Source organism: Felis catus, chromosome B1, assembly GCF_018350175.1.
Source record: "Felis catus isolate Fca126 chromosome B1, F.catus_Fca126_mat1.0, whole genome shotgun sequence".
NCBI classification, from domain to species: domain Eukaryota; kingdom Metazoa; phylum Chordata; class Mammalia; order Carnivora; family Felidae; genus Felis; species Felis catus.
Genome location: NC_058371.1, coordinates 110,619,404 through 110,626,448, shown reverse-complemented (window position 1 = coordinate 110,626,448; position 7,045 = coordinate 110,619,404). Strand labels below are relative to the sequence as shown.

The 7,045-nt window shown below is 37.0% G+C and overlaps 1 pseudogene; it reads left to right on the top strand.

Moving 5' to 3' along the window:
* The first annotated feature begins 6,088 nt into the window (after positions 1-6,088).
* LOC101100386 lies at positions 6,089-6,655 on the top strand (annotated as a pseudogene).
* The last annotated feature ends 390 nt before the right edge of the window (positions 6,656-7,045 follow it).

Below are 7,045 nucleotides of genomic sequence, written 5' to 3'. Positions count from 1 at the left end.
AGATATCAATTTCTTTCTGATTATAAAATAAATATAGTTAAGTGAAAAAGCAAGTTGAAGAGTAAAACAATTTCACTCATATAAAACATGTTTACATACATACAGATATAAAATTTATATTTGCATACAAAAAGTAGGGACAAATATAAGCCAAAATATTAACAGTGGCTATATCTGCAGAGTGGAATCTGGTGTGGATTTTCACTTTTTACTTTATTTTTTTTAACATATATATATATATTTTTTTTTTTTATTTTTTTAACGTTTATTTTTGACAGCGCATGAGCGGGGGAGGGACAGAGAGAGAGGGAGACACAGAATCCGAAGCAGGCTCCAGGCTCTGAGCTGTCAGCACAGATCCTGACATGGGGCTTGAACTTATGGAGTGTGAGATCATGACCTGAGCTGAAGTTGGACGCTCAATCGACTGAGCCACCCAGTTACACCTAACATATATTTTTTAGTATTTATTTTTGAGAGAGAGAGAGACAGAGTGTAAGCAGGGGAGGGACAGAGAGAGAGGGAGACACAGAATCCGAAGTCGGCTACAGGCACTGAGCTGTCAGCACAGAGCCTGACGTGAGGCTTGAACTCATGAACCATGAGATCATGATCTGAGTCGAAGTCAGTTGCTTAAACAACTGAGCCACCCAGGCGCCCCTTTCACTTTTTACTTTATACAACTCTGTATTAATTAATAATAAAAGTGAATACAGGTGTTTACTGTGCCAAGCACTATAGCAAGCACTATATATTTATAATTCATACTTAGAACAATCCTATGAGATAGATACATTTACATATGAAGAAACTGAGGATCAGAGAGATTAAGAAACATGTCCAAGATCACAGGCTAATAAAAGGGAGAGCTGGGATTTTAAACCAGGTCTCCCCAGTGCCCAGATAAGTTCCTGGTGCATAGAAAGCATGTTGGTCATCTTGATAGATGCAGAGAAAGTATTTGACAAAATTCAACATTTTCATGATAACACTCTCAACAAATTAGCTATAGAAGCAATTTACCTCAACATAATAAACACTTTATATGACAAGCCCATCATACTTGTGAACATCATACTCCATGAAAAGCTGAAAGTCTTTCCTCTAAGATCCGGAATAATTAGACAAGGGTGCTCACTCCTACCACTTCTATTGACCATAACACTGGGAGTCCTAGCCAGAGCAACCAGGCAACAAAAAAGAATGCACAAGGAAATAGAAAAGGAAGAAGGGAAATTGTGTTTGCAGGTGACATGCTTTTATATATGAAAAGAACTACAGACTCCACCAAAAACTGTTAATACTAATAAGTGAATTCAGTAAAGTTGAAGGATGAAAGATTGACACACAAAAATTTGTTGCGTTTCTGTTCACTAACAATGAACTATTTACAATAGCATCAAAAAGAGTAAAATATGGAGTGCCTGGGTGGATCAGTCAATAGAATATGCAACTCTTGATCTCAGGGTTGTGTGTTCAAGCTCTATGATGGGAATAGAGTTCACTTTAAAAAAAAAAAAAGAATCAAATATTTAGGAAGAAATTTAACCAAGGAGCTGAAAGACATATTTACTAAAAACTATGACACTTTGATGAAAGAGATTGAAGAAGACACAAATAAACAGAAAGATGCCCTATGAATTGGAAGAATTAATATTGTTAAAATGTCCATATTACCCGAAGCTATCTACGGACTCATTGCAATCCCTATCAAAATTTCAATGGCATTTTTCACAGAAACAGGAAAAAGAAGCCTAAAATTTGTATGGAACCACAAAAGACCTTGAATAGTCAAAGCAATCCTAAGAAAGAACAAAGCTAAAGGCATTTTGCTCTCTGATTTCAAACTATATTACAAAGCTATGTTATTTTTTAAAAGTATGGTGCTGGCATAAAAATAGACACATAGGCCAATGGAACAGAATAGAGAGCCTAGAAATAGACCCATGCACGTACAGTCAACTAATCTTTGACATGGCAACAAGAATTCACAATGGGTAAAGTATCTCAATAAATGGTGTGGGAAAACTGGAGAGACAAAGTGGAAAATAATGAAATTGGACCTTATACCATACATAAAAATTAACTCAAAATGGATTAAAGTTTTAAATGTAGAACTTGGAACTATAAAACACCTGGAAGAAAACATAAGGAAAAGCTCCTTGATACTGGTCTTGGCAATGATTTTTTGGATTGGACACCAAAAGCTTAGGCAACAAAGGCAAAAATAAACAAGTGGAACAATGTCAAATTGAAAAACTTATGTACAGCAGAGGAAACAACAAACAAAATGAAAAAGCAACATATAAGAGCAGTGCCTGGGTGGATCAGGCAGTTAAGCATCTGATCTCATAGTTCGTGAGTTCAAGCCCTGCATGAGACTCTGCACTGACAGTGTGGAGCCTGCTTGGAATTCTCTGTCTCCCTCTCTTTCTCTGTACCTCCCTCACTCCTTCTTTCTCTCTCAGAAAAAGAAAGAAAGAAAGAAGAAAGAAAGAAAGAAAGAAAGAAAGAAAGAAAGAAAGAAAAGCAACGTATGGAATGAGAGAAAATATTTGCAAATCACATATCTGATATAAAATATAAGGAAATTATATAACTTGATAGCCAAAAAAAATCTGATTAAAATATGGGCAGAGGACCTAAATAAAGACATACAGATGGTACTGTATGTAGGTTCCTAAAAAGGTACTCAATATTAGTAATTATCAGGGAAATTAAAATCAACCACAAAAGATACCACCTCACACATGTCAGCATGGCTATTGTGTATAGGACGATAGATACCAAGTGTTGGGAAGCATGTGAAAAAACGGGAATACTTGTACACTGTTAGCGGGAATGTGAAGTGGTAACAGCCATTAGGGAAAACAATATGGAGATCCCTAAAAAATTTAAAAATAGTGCTACCATGTGATCTAGCAATCCCACTTCTGGGTATATATACCAAGAAAATAAAATCAGTATCTTGAAGAGATATTTGCACCCCCAAGTTCACTGCAGCATTTATTAACAATAACCAAGAAATGGAAACAACCAAATTGTCTGTTGACAAACGAATGCATAAGGAAAATGTGTTATATGGATGCAATGGAATACTACTCGGCCATAAAAAAATGAAATCCTGCCATTGGTGACAACATGGATAATCCTGGAAGACATTATGCTAAGTGAAATAAGTCAGGCACAGAAACACTGTATGATCTCACTTACATGCATAATCTAAAAAAGTCAAATTCATAGAACTACAAAGTAGAATGGTGGTTGCCAGGGGCTGCAGGTGGTAGAAATGGGGTGATGTCAAAGGGCATAAACTTTCAGTTATAAGATAGTAAGTTCTGAGGATCTAATGATCTAATCTACACATGGTGACTGCAGTTAATAATACTGTATTATATACTTGAAATGTACTATGAAAAGTAAATCTTCAGTGTTCTCATCATAAAAAAAGGAAAAATAAAAAGTTGGTAACTATGTGAGGTGATGTGTGTGTTAACTAACTTGACTGTGGTTATCATTTCATAATGTATACGTAAATCATTGTATTGTGGGGCAACTGGGTGGCTCAGTTGGTTAAGCATCCGACTTCGGCTCAGGTCATGATCTCACGGTTCATGGGTTCGAGCCCCGGGTTGGGCTCTGTGCTGATGGCTCAGAGCCTGGAACCTGCTTTGGATTCTGTGTCTCCCTCTCTCTCTGCCCTTGCCATGCTTATGCTGCCTCTCTCTCTGTGTCAAAAATAACTAAACATTAAAAAAAATTTTTTTAAATTATTATATTGTACACCCTTAAGGAAAGATTAAACATTATGAATAAATTAAGCTTATTTTAATTAGCATCAGTAAGGTATTTTTGATTACTTAAATACTAAAAACAGAAGAAATATTCACTTACATGTATTATTAACTTCAAATTATTCCTATTTAGTGATACTGTGCATGCTGTTAGCCCATCTTCAAGTACTGCCAAGGAATATTTGTCAAAATAAAGAATAAAATTATTTTTAGTTATTCTTTAAATCAGATTTTAACTAATTCAGACATCTTTCTCCATTGGTTTAATTTGTGAGGCCAACATCTATGAAATCACATAGAAGTATATTAACTGTAGATCTGGGTTCTACTGAGCATTTCTCCTCAGAGACGACCATCTTTGTGGAATCTTTAGGGAGTATTTCATGTTGTTTATGATAGGGGCTCAAAACCCTATCCTACCACTTACTAGCTAACTGTTTTTGGGAATTTTCTTCACCTTTTTCTGCCTCAGTTTTCCAAACTACGAAGTAGAGATTAGGATAATACTCTATTGTAGAGCATGTGGGGAAAATTAAGTCAGTTAATAGGTCTCATGTGCTTAGTACAATATCGGGCATGTAGCAAGGGCTCTATACATACTCATTGTTATAAGAAAAAAGATTGGTATTTATATAAATAATACAATAATCTTTTAAGAAGGTATATGAGAAAAGTGATCATTCTATGCCGTAGTACTTGTAAAGTTTATTTTTAAATTTTGAAAGAATTTTCAGGTCTCAAAGTAATATCATTTTGAGATGTGGAGTGAAAGAACAACAGAAAATGCTTATTGATTGGCCTATAAGCAAACATGAGTGATCTTTCTTTTCTGACACATTTTGCACATTTCTTTTACCTATTTTTTCTATGGATTCTTCTTATTCTGATGTCTTCAGTTTCTTAGCTAGTTCTTCGTATAATTACTCATTTTTATTATTTTATTTATTTTCTTACATTTATCCTTAAAAAAACACACTTTCCATTAAGAATCAATAAAAGAGGTATACGATGGAGTATTACTAGGACTCAAAAAGAATGAAATCTTGCCACGTGCAACTACGTGGATAGAACTAGAGGGTATTATGCTAAGCGAAAGTAGTCAGAGAAAGACAAATATCATAATTTCACTCATACGAGGATTTTAAGAGACAAAACAGATGAACATAAGGGAAGGGAAACAAAAATAATATAAAAACAGGGAGGGGGACAAAACAGAAGAGACTCTTAAATATGGAGAGCAGAGGGTTACTGGAGGGGCTGTGGGAGGGGGGATGAGCTAAATGGGTAAGAGGCATTAAGGAATCTACTCCTGAAATCATTGTTGTACTATATGCTCACTAACTTGGATGTAAAAAAAAAAAAAAAAAAAAAAGAATCAATAAAGTAGGAAGGGAACACCTGGCTGGTTCAGTCAGTTAAGCATCTGACTCTTGATTTTGACTCAGGACATGATCTCATGGTTCATGGGATTGAGCCACTGTGCTGATAGTGCAGAGCCTGCTTGGGATTCTCTCTCCCTCTCTCTACCCCTGCCCCCCCTCAAAATAAATAAATGAAACAAAGTCTCAGTCTCAAATCTACATAGATAATTAATTTAGAAAACTTCTTTAATTTCTGTAATACAGGTTTGCAGTATTAACTAATTTTCATTAATTATATACTTGCTGTTGTGATCTAAGCAGGAACTAAAAATTCCTGAACCTGAGGATGGGGTTCAATAGGTTAAATATTTTATTGATAGTTCTAAAAGTTCAGACTCTTTCTGAGGCAGGGATAGATAGGTCTGAGAAAGGAAGGGTGCACGTGGAATAATCATGTGCAAAAAAGACACACAAGCATCATCTTGTAAATTATTGCTTATGTTACAGATGAGAAACAGAAGCCCTGAGTTGTTCAATTACTTATCCAAAGTCACAGGACAAATGGAGTTATCCCAGATGCTAGATTTAGGTGCTAAAGCCAACACCTAGGAGAGACACCACTAGTAGTCAAATTCATCCTAGGGAAAAAGAATCCCCCAGGAATATGCCTCGGTAGAAAAATTAATTCTCGAGGCACCTGGGTGGCTCAGTCAGTTAGGCGTCCAACTTCGGCTGAGGTCATGATCTCACGGTTCATGAGTTTGAGCCCCATGTCAGTCTCTATGCAGACAGCTCAGAGCCTGGAGCCTGCTTCAGATTATGTGTCTTCCTCTCTCTCTCTGCTCCTCCCCCACTCTGTCTCTCAAAAATAAATACATGTTAAAAAAGAAAAATTAAGTTCAACAGAGCCAATTTTCCCATTATTAGAAGCAGTCCCTGTTCCTTCCAATGGACACAGATGTATGTGAAGATCATGCCATGAGACAAGTGAATCTTGCTTTTGCTCAAGCCCATGGTGCTGACAGGATGGGCAAGTGTCGTGGTCTTCATACTGCCAGGAAGCTCCGTAGCCACTGACGAGATCAGAAGTGGTACAATAAACAGTACAAGAAAGCCAATTTGGGCACAGTCCTGAAGGCCAACCCTTTTGGAGGCTCTTCCCATGCGAAAGGAATTGTGCTGGAAAAAAGTAGGGGTTGAAGCCAAACGGCCAAATTCTGCCATCAGGAAGTGTGTCAGAGTCCAGCTGATCAAGAATGGCAAGAAAATCACCGCCTTTGTACCCAATGATGGTTGTTTGAATTTTATCGAGGAAAACGGTGAGGTTCTGGTTGCTGGATTTGGTTGCAAAGGTCATGCTGTTGGTGACATTCCTGGAGTTTGCTTTAAGGTCGTCAAAGTAGCCAATGTCTCTCTCTTTTGGCCTTATACAAAGGCAAGAAGCAAAGACCAAGATCTTAAGTTTTGATGATGAAAACATGACAATAAATTTTCATATACAACAACAACAAAAAGACAAGTGAATCTTTAAAAAAATTTTTTTTTAACATTTATTCATTTCTGAGAGACAGAGAGAGTATGAATGGGGGAGGGGCAGAGAGGGAGACACAGAATCCAAAGCAGGTTCCAGGCTCTGAGCTGTCAGCACAGAGCCCGACGTGGGGCTGGAACCCACAAACTGTGATGAGATCATGACCTGAGCCAAAGTTGGATGCTTAACTGACTAAGCCACCCATGTGCCCTAAACCTTTTTTTTTTTTTTTTTAAGATTTTATTTTTAAGTAATGTCTACACCGAAAGTGAGGCTCAAACTCACAACCAGAGATCAAGAAGTCACATGCTCTACCCACTGAGCCAGCCAGGCACCCCAAGTGAATCTTTAAGTGCTAA